General features: G+C 46.1%; 1 non-coding gene across 1 annotated transcript; it reads left to right on the top strand.

Annotated features, from left to right (window-relative positions):
* The first annotated feature begins 12,211 nt into the window (after nucleotides 1-12,211).
* LOC120668299 lies at nucleotides 12,212-12,318 on the top strand. The gene has a single exon (XR_005672392.1). It is a non-coding gene; the product is annotated as a small nucleolar RNA R71 (small nucleolar RNA).
* The last annotated feature ends 1,236 nt before the right edge of the window (nucleotides 12,319-13,554 follow it).

The following is a 13,554-nucleotide window of genomic DNA, read 5'->3' as shown; positions in this document are numbered from 1 at the left end:
TGGCACTCTGTGTGGCTTGAGTGGCTCACTTCTCGTTAAAACTGGTTTTGTTAGAAACATGGTTTAGGGGGCCAGCACGGTGCTTAGTGCTTGGTTGGCCACTCTCCATAAGGACCGGTTCATAGAGCGACAACCTGGGACAACAGCGCTACCACAAGGCTAGAATGGGATAGACTTGGCGTAATAATTAGATCTTTTTGGTTTGGAGTAACTTACCTGCGGGGCAAGAGTAGTAAGCTTCAATGGTCCCTGCTCCTCCGGCTGGTCTGTGCTTGGATTGCGCTCCTGTGCTTGTACCCCCGTGAGGTGGGCCCCATCGTCGCCGACCTAACTCTCGCGGTTACGCCTTACCAACGAGATTCTTTTTTAAAGGCCTCGTAGTGAGTCGCTGGCCATCTCACCTAAGGAAGTGTGATGAACAACTAGCGTAGCTCACGACTTGTGGGTAAAGATGTGCAACCTCTGCAGAGTGTAAAACTGGTATACTAGCCGTGCTCACGGTTATGAGCGGCCCAGATCCTCCTTTTGATTAGTGAAGTTATCTCCTTCCGACGAGGGAGGTGCTTCTCGGGGTTACCTTGGTGGCTTGGTTTTGGTTTGGTTTCTCAGTAGTTACATGTTTAAACTTGACTAATTACTATGTAACCGGGTTAATGGTAATTCATCAACTCGTAGTAAATAGCTTTAATAAAATTTTGCCAACACTTAAAAGCTAATGCAGATGAGTTAGCCAGCCTAGAGCCTCATAGTTTGTGTTATACTTGTTGAGTACAAGTTGTGTACTCACCCTTGCCTCTTCTCTACTTTTTCCTCTTGGCTACGCTACTGCTGCTCAGTTCCTGCCGACACGAGGGAGTTCGTCCAGCGCTACCAGGACTATGAGGACTTCTAGGTGCTTCGTCTCCCAGTCGACGTCCCTGTGGCGCCCTGCTTCAGCTTCGGAGAGCTTTATTCGTATTTTGTACTTCGCTTCCGCTGTATCAGACATTTTTGTCACTATTGTAATAAATAACATTCATATTCGCTTTATTATGTCTTTTGCGTGATATGTGCTATGATATACTGTTCATTCTGTTGTATATACGTGTGACTTGATCCTGGCACGTATATGATTGCTCGGTTTATGTTCTTTTATAAACCGGGTGTTACACTCAGCGTCGCCACTAGGAGAGGTTAGTTCCTAGCAACGCTGCCAGAAATGCTGTGTTGGTATGTCTTAACGTTTACAGAAAGATCCGCAAGTGCACGGATATACCGTTGTAGCATTTCACCCAGAAGTATTCAGGGAATCGTTATTTATATTCTCCCAAGGGATGGCTAGGTTGTGTAAAATTTATTTACTAGTTTCATAACCATGACACGAATGAAGTAAGATGAAGACCACTGACTATACAGGGGTAAGTGATAAATAATGGATAATCAGGGGTAATGTGACACACACAGAACAACCTACTCTCATGAATAAAGAATAAACAAGCAATCCTAAGGTTAGTGGGAGCATAGGCAAAGATTCCTAGTATACTATTCATATTACCAGATAAGTTACGTTAGTCACATGCTTAGAACTACAGGTGCCGGGAAATTAGGGACATCGGGGAGAATGACCCGCGCTGGAGAACATTCAGTCCCGTTTCATCTTTGCATGAACTCCTACAGGATACCCGAAAGTCGGGGAGTACGCTAACCGAGAAGCAGCTTGCCGGCGGACCGACAGGGTTGTCACCACCTGCGGTCTACCCGAGTCACACCATGGAGAACCGTCATATCCGAAGGATCCTGCATACCCGGGCACCATGCCCGCATATGAAGTTACTACCCTAGCACCCCCGGGTCCCCCACCCTTCGGATGGACAGGTAAGATGCTAAGGCAAGCCCGAAAGCACAACGAACCGATATCCTTACCCAGATCGTCTGGTCTAAGCAAGCAACTAGTATAACTTGATAAAGCACAGATCAAGGCTAAGCAAGCTACGAACATAGCAAGATAACCAAGAACGAACTCAGTATAAATAGCATAACGAAAGTTGGAATACAAAGCCATACCAGAGGCTGAGGATTACTCGCCAATCTCGAGGACGACTGGATTCGCTAAGGAGATGAAGTACTAGCCTAGCTCCACTACCCTAAGGAGTACAAGTCACAAATGAGTGTGAGAGAGGCCTTCAAGTGGTGTGTGGTGAGAGTGGTGGGAGGCCCTTTTATAGCTTGAGAGGTCGGTTCCCGCCATCTATATACATGGAAACATGCCAAACCGCCATTGGGAGGATAAGATCAGTCTTCCCGCTGAATTCAGCGGGAAAACCTTACAGGTGGGGTCGGCCGACCCCCCTTGCCACCTCTGGCCACAGTCCTTCTCAGGTACACTACCTGGTGGGTCCTGATGTTAGATGGTCGGTGCCGGGGCTTGGTTGGTCAGGTTGGTCTGGTTTGTCGGCCTCCTTTACATTTGTTATGCAGGACACGATCGTTTGTGACTTTGTTTGCGTATTTGACGTGTTTTCTTCTTATTCCGGACTTTTGCTCCTGAAAACATAAGTCTTCGAAAACAACTGTGGAGCTAGGTTAGCGATACAAATATGCGAGTAAGAGGTATAGTTTTCCTTCTTTTATGAGTATAGTTGACAGTCATGTTTCGCACTTAACGACCGTCAACAATCCACAGTAGGGACGAGCGGCGCCGTCGGGAGGGCAGGACGTGAGGATCAGCCACGGACAGGGAGAGGCAGGGGTAGGTGAGGAAAAATCGCTCGATTCTTACATACGCGCCTTCAAGGCCACGTTGGAGGAAAGCGAGCCTCACATGTATTCTGCGCTTCCCAGGTAAGCCGCTTACTATGTAAGCGAAAATTAAGCTAGACGTTTGGGTGGGATTCTCGATTATTTTCACCGAGAATCCGCTTATAAGCAAAAATAAACAGGGCCAATGTAAGTCTTGACAACTTCAATCTTAACCATTTGATCACGCAAAAATTATTTGAATGACCATTTGACCACTTAAAAAATTGTGTGGGCGCCAAGATTTTATTTGGCATAATATGGCTCCACAAGGGCGCTTCGGTGGTATCTTATTGGGTGTCAACTTGGGTGTTTTTGATATTGGAGCCATTGATGAAGGTGACTTTTATGTGAAGTTTCTTCTTCGAAATAAATCTGATGGCTTCAAATTCAACCTATACATGGTTTATGGGCCAGCTCAACAACAAAATAATTAAGCCTTCCTAACTGAGGTGGCACACATATGTTCACGTGAGGCACTTCCTTATATCATTGGTGGCAATTTCAATATAATGAGATACCCGCATGAAAAGAGCAAAAGTACTTTTGATACTAAATGGCTGAATTTATTTGACGCGGTCATTCAAGCTTTTGACCTCAAGGAGATAAACATGTCCGGTTACTTGTACATGTGGGCCGGTCCGGGAGATGATCCAACTTATGAAAAACTGGACCGAGTGCTAGTTAGTACCGAATGGGAAGATAAATTTCCATTAGCAATAGTACCGACAAGAGATCGGAACATAGCAGACCATACACCTCTCATCCTAAATACTGGCTCTTCTACACATCAAAACAAACAACCAACATTCAAATTTGAGAGGGGATGGCTGATCCGTGATGGTTTTTTCGATATGGTTGCCAAATTATGGCAATCTGAAACCAGGGTGGCAAAATAAGATTAGAAACCTGAGACAATATCTTAGGGGTTGGGCCAAACATACAGCTGGCGCATACAAAAAAGAAAAACAACGACTTATCTCTTTGTTGGATGCCATAGATAAAAAGGCTGAAAGCAATAGTCTATCGGATAATGAGATTCACATGAAATATTATCTTAAAGAAAGACTAGTTCACTTATTAAGAGAGGAAGAGATAAAATGGTACGAGAGGGCTAAGGTCAAAACCCTTTTACAGGGAGATAACAACACACATTTTTTCATTTGGTTGCCAATGGCAAACATCGCAAACAGCACATCTTCAGATTACAACAAGAGGATGGTATAAATGTAGGTGATACCAATTTGAAAAATTATATTACAAACTACTACAAAAACCTCTTCGGCCAACCAGAGGCAAATAACTTCTCACTAGTGGAAAGCCAGATAGTGGACATCCACAAGTTAGTGCTGAGGAGAATATTATGCTCACTTCTCCCTTCACTGAAGAAGAAGTAAAGCAAACTGTGTTTCAGATGAAACACAACAAAGCCCCTGGGCCAGATGGTTTCCCTACAAAATTCTATCAAGTTTTTTGGGAGATAATTAAGGGAGATCTTATGTCTCTTTTCAAAGATTTCCAAGGGGAATGCTTGCCTCTATTTAGTCTTAATTTTGGAGTAATTACCTTGCTCCCAAAGACTAGTGATGTGAAGCAAATCCAACAATATAGACCGATCTGTCTACTCAATGTTAGCTTTAAAATTTTCACCAAGGCTGACATGAATAGATTAAATAGAGTAGCACAACAAGTTGTAAATCCATGTCAATCCACCTTATGCTAGGTCGGAATATCATGGAGGGTGTGGTCATTTTACATGAGACAATACACGAATTACACAAAAAAACTTGACGGGGTCATCTTCAAAATATATTTTGAAAGGGCTTATGATAAAGTCAAGTGGTCTTTTCTACATCAAAGCTTAAGAATGAAAGGTTTCTCACCAAAATGGTGCAGGTGGATTGAAAGTTTTGTTTCCGAAGGTAGTGTTGGGATCAAAGTCAATGACGACATTGGTCACTACTTCCAAACAAAAAAGGGTTTACGTCAAGGTGACCCAATGTCAACAATCTTATTCAACATCATCACGGATATGCTTGCCATTCTAATTAAAAGGGAAAAGGATGATGGTTTGATAAAAGGGGTCACCCCACATCTGGTAGAGGATGGATTGTCCATATTGCAATATGCAGATGACACCATCATCTTCATGGATCATGATTTGGACCAAGCAAAAAATATGAAATTATTATTGACTATTTTTGAGAAATTATCTGGTCTGAAAATAAACTTTCACACAAGTGAAATCTTTTGCTATGGTAAAGCAAAAGAATTCGAGGATGAATATATCGAGCTCTTTGGTTGCAACATGGGGGAATACCCTTTTAGATATTTAGGGATCCCAATGCATCATAGAAAACTCCAAAATATTGATTGGAGGAGGATCGAAGAGTGTTTCGAGAAGAAGCTCTCATGTTGGAAGGCTAAGCACTTGTCGTATGGAGGTAGATTAACCCTTATAAACTCGGTGCTTAGCAGTTTACCCATATTTATGATGTCCTTTTTTGATATACCAAAGGAGGTACTGAAGAAACTTGATCAATATCGATCAAGATTCTTTTGGCAAGGTTACAAAGATAAAAAAGAAATACCACCTAGCAAAATGGTACATCATTTGCCATCCTAAGGATCAAGGAGGTCTTGGCATTATAGACATTGATCTTCCGAACAAAGCCTTATTAAGCAAATGGATAATGAATTTGCTTAATGGTGAAGGGATATGGCAAACATTGGTTAGGAATAAATACCTAAGCTCCAAATCTCTATCACAAGTTGAGACCAAACAGGGCGACTCTCATTTTTGGAGAGGGCTCATGAAAATAAAAAATGAGGTCCTAGCTAATGGTTCTTTTCATATAAAGGATGGAACACAAACGCGGTTTTGGGAGGATACATGGGCATCAAACCGGCCATTTAAAGATATCTACCCCACTATATACAACATCGCTCACCATTCGCATGATACGGTGCCAAAAGTCATGAATTCAACATCGTTGAACATCTCTTTTAGGAGAGTGTTGGTAGATGAAAAATTAGATGAATGACTAAGACTAGTAGCACAAGTCTCCAACTTTAATTTGACTCATGGAAGGGATACTTTTAGCTGGCACTTAACCAAGAGCGGACAATTTACAGTTCGCTCGATGTACCTTCATCTAGCTAACCATAACTTCCCTTTCCGACATAAATTTATTTGGAAACTTAAAATTCCACTAAAAATTAAGATCTTCCTTTGGTATATGCAAAAGGGGGTTCTTTTAACCAAGGATAATCTTCAAAGGAAAACTGGAAGGGCAGTCAAAAGTGTAGCTATTGCAATTGTAACGAAACAATCAAAAACCTCTTTTTCGATTGCCAACATGTAAAGGTAATCTGGAGGACTGTCCAAGTTACTACTGGTTTAACCCTACCTAGATCGGTAACCCACATGCTTGGGAATTGGCTTCAAAATTTTAATGCACAAGAGGCCTTTACTATCTAACAGGGACAAGTTGGCCAACATTCATCCTTTATGCAAGTTATTTTTAGGCTACCCGCACCGGGGCTCGCTAAAGCTTCCTGCAGGGCCTCTTCACCGTAAAATTTGATGCAGTGGTGTACTGGGAGCTCTACGCTACCCAAGCGGAAGAAGCCCGTTCCCCTATTTCCAGCGTAGGTACGGAAGTACGCTACGCGCCGCGCAGGCCCCACCTCACCTCCGCTCGCGCTACCCCCAACCACCCGCCGTCGCCACCGAGCCGCGGAGATCGAGCAGCAGCTCGCCGTCGCAGTCGCCGCCGCGGTCTGGCCGCCCGCTCACTTGCTTGCTGCTCGCTGCGAGGGAGGGAGGGCGCTGGGGAGAGATGGGGAAGGACGGAGGAGGTCAGGAGGGGAGGAATGGAGCTCGCCCGTCCGTCGCCGTCTTGCCGTCGCGCAGGCCCACCCCCAACGCCGCCGTCGTGTAGGTTCGTCACCGTGATGCGCCGGCACGCCCGCCCGCCCATGCGCGGATCCGCGGCCGCACGCCGCAGCCGCGCACTGTTCGCCGTGTGCACGCGGACGCGCACACACGCCACCGCGGACGTGCACATCTGCACTGGCGAGGATGGAGGAGGGAGGTGGGCCGCCGTCGCGTACAGCTCCGCCGTGACGCCGAGCTACTCCGCCACAAGGCCCGCTGCCGGCCGCCGGCCAGCCAAGGCTCCGTCCGCTGCCGCCCATCCGGAAGACGCGGCCGCTGTGTGCCCTGCGCACTCGCCGCCACGCCATGCCGCCCTGCGTGCTTACCGTGCGCCTGCCGCCTCCTGCTCGGCCCGTGCTCGGCGGCCTGCTCTACCCGCCCGCGTGTGCGCAGAGCCCGCGCGCACAGAGCTTCGATGCCGTCCGTAGCAAGCCTTGCGCATGCACGCCGTCCCGCTGCTCATGCGCGCCCGCCGCCATCCATCCGGCCATCGTCGAGTAGCCGGACGAGGAGCGCCGCCCACATGGCCACGCACATGCCGCCGTCCGCATGGCCCCGTGCAGGCTTGTGGCGCCATGGCCGCCGCCCGCTGCGGCACACGTGTGCCAACCCGCCGCGACCGCTCCGCTCAGCCGCGGCGCGCGCCGACCTCCGCCCCAGCCGGCGCAGCCATGGATCCGGCGAGGGAGGGGGAGGAAGGGGGAGGGGAGGAGGAAGGGGAGAGTGCCGGCGATAGAGAGACAGAGAGGGGAGGAGGGAGGGAAAACGAGGGGGAGAAGAGGAGGAAGGAGAGAGAGGGCACAGACGGGGGTAAAAAAATGTGATATGTGGGTTCCACCTTGATAGTTGATATAGAGTAGAGGTATAGAGAATGAATGAATGCAAGAAAACTGGAGATAAAGTAGAGAATCTTGATGACTAGGACAGAATATTCTTTTAGATGATGCATTTAGAGTACGACGAGTGCAGATAGCTGTTGGCATTTCTTATGCTCAATAGAATATGGATTCCGCAAGGGCACAGAATCACCGCTGTAGCACAGAAAGTAAAGTTGACCCGAAAAGATAAAGAAGATAACTTATATTGATAAATGTCAAAGGAAAAAAATACAAGAGCTATACCCGACTTCCGATGACGACTCCAGAATCCCGAGACAAGCTCGACTTGACTCTAACTCCCAGAGTACCTAACCTACTCTAGGAAACAAAAGTGAGAAGAGAGAACTCCTTTGGTGTGTCTTGAGAGTGAGGGTGTTGCTCTCTATTTATAGTGCTCCAAGGTCGGTATTTGGGCTAGCGTCAGTTGCACGCAGTTGTGGCAGTTGTGCTTAACTTCCACACCAAAACTGAGCTTGAGACGCCAAAAAGTGTGGCTGGCCGGCCTCCCCTAGGCCAGCCGGCCTAGGGTTGCTGCCACATGGCCGCCGCCTTTTGGACAACGGCTCTGATCACCTCCTGGAGTCGGTTGACAGTTGGGTTTGCACCGTTATTGCAGTTGCTAAGCCGGCCGGCCTAGGGGAGGCCGGCCAGCCTTCCTCTGGCCCATCTCGGCCTCTGACTTTGCTGAGGCTCTGCCCTGCTCTTGTGCATTCTCCAGGGAAGTGGGTTCTTGTAATATTTGTGATCTTGGGCTGCCTTTTGGACCTTTGGATGGATGTTGAAGCCTTTCGGTATATCCAGTTGAACTAAGTCCCAACCCTCGATTTTGAGCCTCTTGAATGTGTCACATTGCCACTGGTTCGAAGCCGAGGTCGTGTCTTTGGAGGTGCCAGGCCGGCCGGCCTAGGAGAGGCCGGTCGGCCTAGGAGAGGCCGGTCGACCTGGGTTTTTGCCCATTTATGTGCAATTTTGGTACACCTGCTCCTGCAATCATAACTCATCCAAAACTGGTGGAACTCATTAGAAATAAGAAAAATATGTATGGAACATGGTGTAAAACTCATTTTATTCCCGAGAAGTTGACGGTCAAAATGGAAATAATGGCCGTCAACACCCCCCCAAGCTTAAACTTTTGCTCGTCCTCGAGCAAAGCTAAAGCTGAGGCTTGGTGGATCAGGAGTTGCATCAATGCTCATACCCTGCAGAAATCTTATGCACAACATAATACTTCAACCCATATGTACTTTGAATAAGTTGGCTCATACCTTGGTTTCTGGTGGATGGTGCTTACTCGCATTTTATCCCTTGTCTTGGGCGGTTGAGAGATTGAACAACCTTCACCGGAATATTTCCTGCCTCCTGTTCAGGTTCCTATCTCGAAGTTTTGCATGTTTTTCAAAAGTGGTTTAAGATTCCCCGATGGTACTCTCAAGTCGCTCAAGGTGTATGATCCTCACCATGGTCGGACAATTTGATCATCTTCTTTCTACTCTAAGGCTGATATATGGAGTTTTTAGGTAGGGAGAGTGTAGCATACCTTGGTTACCTGTGTTGCTGAGCCAAAGAGTGGTTCGCAAGAGGTTGATACTCGATCAAATCCTGATCTTATGGACGGTGAAGTGTTCAGGGGAGAGGGAGGAAATGGACTCACACTTAGAACATTTGTGGTCTTTTTTATTTGAGCTCCTTATTTCAACTCTTTTGAGTGGAGCTATGGGTCTTGTCTCTCTCTTCTTCTTTTTTCATTGCTTCTGCTTCAGTTTTTTTTTAGGAAGATGACCCACACTCCATAATGATAGAGTTTTTGGAAGGAAGCACTGCTTGGATAGACCATTCAAGATGGATATGTTCACTGTAGAGATTTTGGGTTTTGTTGTGAGGGGAATTGTCTAGCGAAGATGGATATCAATACCAGGAGTAGGTAATTGACATGCCAGACGTTTTGAGGCTAGCAAAACAATGGGTACGCAAAGGAAAAAGATCGGTAGATGACAAGTACCTTCCTTGAACGAACTCACCATTCGGCAAAGCTCAATATAACTCAAGATAGCTTATATAGGTTCATAAGATAAAACGTTATGGCTTTGGGTAGGACAAGTAAACCAAAGGGGAATTCTTTACCATGTTTTATTTTAAAGAAATTCCAAGAGGTTCCCTACTAGAGCATGCAATTTTATTCCGGTTCGGGCTATCTCAAATCTCACAACAACTTAGACTTGGAAATCAAGCTCATGCTCCCACACAACCAGATTTTAGTGGAACTACTTATGTGCCAACTAGTTCAAGTACTAGGAGAGTAAATAGTTGTAAACAAGGCACTTGCAAAGCATTGACAGAGCAACTGTTCATCATCTCCATGATAAGAGCTTACACGGATTTCCACACATAAAACCTGGGAGTTTTATTCAAAGCATGAAACTTTTTTTTGTGCTTTAATTTATTTATTTTATTTTATACTTTTACTTCTTCTTTTTTGAGTTTTTGAATGATTTAAACTAACTATTTTTTTTCTTGGACACAAGAAGAAAGGATAGGTCGGATGACTTACCTGGATACATGGGCACTCCCCCAAGCTTGAATGAAGCTTAGTAGGTCTGCTCATGGCAAGGGCTCAAGTTTCTCGTCCTGAGCAAGACTGTCCATACTTTGGGTTTGGTCGTCGTCACCTGATGGAGACATTGGTGGCGACGCTTTCTTCCGCTACACCTTCCATGTAGGTAGAGTTACTTCGATCTCTTTCTTCCCAAATTCCAAAAAATTCCTACGTTGGATATTCCGCTTCGCGTTCCATTGGTTATACACCTTGATCTCCTCTCGAGTTCGAAGATTCTCCACGAATTTGATGAGGGAATACGGCTTCTCCAGCTCTTTCACGGATTTCTTCCAGTTAAAACTTTTGATCTGTGAGCATTGTTCATCCTTCGGTTTCAAACCGAATCTCTCCTTTTGCCCATTGATGTTGAGTTGGATTACTCCAACTCCCACATCAATGTATCTAGTTGTCATGCTCAAGAATGGCCTCCCCAATATGAGAGGGATCTCAGTCTCGACTCCCATGTCGAGAATGACAAAATCAACGGGGACAAAGAAATTCCGTATTTTCACCGGAATATTCTTGGTGATCCCCGCGAGATGACGAACTGATTGGTCTGCTAGCTGCAAACACATGGCAGTAGGAGCAAGCGCATGATGGTTAAGTTTATCATAAATTACCTTTGGCATGATGCTGATGCTTGCTCGCAGATCGCAAAGAGCGTGCTTAAAGTGTTGAGCTCCGATGGAACATGTGATGGTGGGGCATCCTGGTATCTTCTTCTTCTCCAAGAGAGGATTGAGTATAGCTGTGCTACACTCATCCGCAAGCTGCACGATCTCGGCGGTCGGCAGGACCCTCTTATTGCCAAGGATATCCTTGAGATACTTGGCGTACATGGGAACCTGCATAGTATCAAGGAGTGGTATGTTGCCATAAAACTTCTTAGTTACCTCGACGAACTTGCCGAATTGCTCGTCGGCCACCGGCTTCCTTCTCCGCTCTAGAAACGGTAAGGTGGTTGTATCGTGATAGTCCCGTGAAGTTCTAGGGGGTTCCACGGGGTCTTCCTGGGTAGCAATGGTGTTGGATTCTTCGGCCTCCTCCAACACTCCGTCTTTAGCATAGGTATTCCTAGCGGTTACGGTCTTCCACCATGTACTTGCATCCTGTGAAAGATGTGGTTTCTGTGCGGATTGTCTTGCCCACACAACTACCACATTCGCACTTTCTTTCGGGGTCACTTCCGGTTGCCCGGATAGCTTCCCCGTGGTATGGTTAATGCAGGATGGTATTCCTGCATCCTGCGGAAGATGTGGTTTCTGTGCGGATTGTCTTGCCCGCACAGCTACCGCACTCACAATTTCTTTCGGGATTACTTCCAGTTGCCCGGAGAGCTTCCCCGTGTCATGGTTAAGGCAGGATGAGGCCAGTTGAGATACTTTAGTTTCTAACAATTCATTGAAACTCAACTGATGTTTAATAACAGAGTTAAACCCTTCTAGTTGCACAGCCAAAGACTCGAGAATTTTATCATTATCAAGAAATTTCTCACTAATGTTGTCATTAATTTGTTTTTGGCCATACATGAAGTCTTTAAGCGAGGGCTGAAAACTATTATTAAAATTGTTACCTTGCTGTTGATCGAAGGGGAGGTCGGGCTTAGAATTCCAACCTTGCTGAGGACGACAATCTGAGTCATTGGGAGTGTTGTTCCCAATGGAGTTCTTGTCCTCTTGAGTGAATGGGCAAGATTTGCCCGAGTGTCCAGTATTGCCACATTTCTCACATGTCATCTGAGACTCTGTAATCTGGTTGACCTCCTGGTGCGGAGATTCCAGCTTTTTCATGAGAAGATCCATCTTGGCTGCCAGCATATTGACATTGTCGATTTCATGTATTCCTTTTGCATGAGCCGACTGCCTATCTCCCTTCCAACTCTGGTTGGAAGCAATCTTGTCGATGAGCACTTTAGCTCCTACAACATCGAGAGAGAGGAATGCTCCTCCCGCTGCTGCGTCCATGTGATCTTGCGATCGCTGGTTTAGGCCATGGAAGAAGTTCTGAATGATAAGCCATTCTTCCATGCCGTGGTGTGGGCATACTGCAATGTATTCCTGAAAACATTCCCAGGCTTCCGAGATTGTCTCGTCCTAGAGTTGTTCAAAACTGGAAATCCTATTCCGAAGGGCATTGGTTTTGCCCACCGGAAAGTACTTGACCAGAAAAGCATTGGAGCACGCATCCCAAGTGTTGAATCCTTGTAGGTGTAGAATCATGTCTTTGCTTTCCCAAGCAAAGAGAATGGGAACAGTCGAAGACGAACATTATCCATCGTAGTGCCTCTTGGGTTGATTATGGTGCTCACTTCCAAAAAATTCTTTAGATGAGCGTGGGCATCCTCTGATGCCTTTCCGCATAAGGGACTTGCTTGAACCATGTTGACAAGGTGCCTTGGTGATTGTTCCGTCCAGTAGGGATATGGCTATTGGACGGGGCTGAGAATTGGCAGAGTGTCTTCTGAGCCATGGGTATTGAAGCTGGTGTTGTCAAACTTTGATCCTAAGAAAATTTCTTCTGGTAGAAAAAAAATTCACCCAATTCTTTCTGGATCTGAGTTGAAGTGATATGGTAGATCGAATTTGGTCCTACACTGCTCTGCAGAAATTACAAGGATACCGAGAGCAATGGTAATCCCGCTAAAATTAGCGGTGACAAACTAGTAAATTTTATCAAACTATTCAACAAAATCTTTAGCCAATTGCTTCCCCGACAACGGTGCCAGAAATGCATGTTGGCGTTTCTTACGCTCAATAGAATATGGATTCTACAAGCGCACAGAATCACCGCTGTAGCACTTCACCTTGGAGTATTCCAGGGTATCGTATATTTCCTCAGGGAAGCACTATGGTTAAAGAGTATCGAAGAATCGAATGACAAACTTTACTAAACATATCAACCGACTAACTTAGTGGGGGTAAGCCTGATATGATAGGATAGGATAATGGCCAACGATGACCGTCTGACACAGGAGACTCTAATCCTTAGAGAGGTAGGCAGCTGGGAGGACAACGAGCGAGAAAGACTCCTAAAACACTTCTAAACCATCGAGCTAGGCTCTCTAGACTAAACCTTGCTTCTAACTAGTTATCAGGAACCTAGAGCTTACTTCGGCGGCTGGAAGAGGAAGGACTTCAGAAAGGGATGAGAGGGGAGTCCAACGGCAACCTGTACTACTGCTATGAAAACACCCGAACGTGGTGGGCTACAAAGGACGGATAGGGCTATCACCACCTACCGACTACCACAACGGTTCCGTGGGGTGGAACACACTTTCTAGCTAACACTAAGGTCAGACACCACGTCTGCACTCGGTGTTAGGATTTCTTTTGTTGCGAACAAGAGAAATCCCCCTCAACCTAGAGCAC

The sequence above is a fragment of the Panicum virgatum genome, chromosome 3N, assembly GCF_016808335.1.
Source record: "Panicum virgatum strain AP13 chromosome 3N, P.virgatum_v5, whole genome shotgun sequence".
Classification (NCBI taxonomy): Eukaryota; Viridiplantae; Streptophyta; class Magnoliopsida; order Poales; family Poaceae; genus Panicum; species Panicum virgatum.
This window is presented reverse-complemented; position numbering and strand designations above follow the sequence as displayed.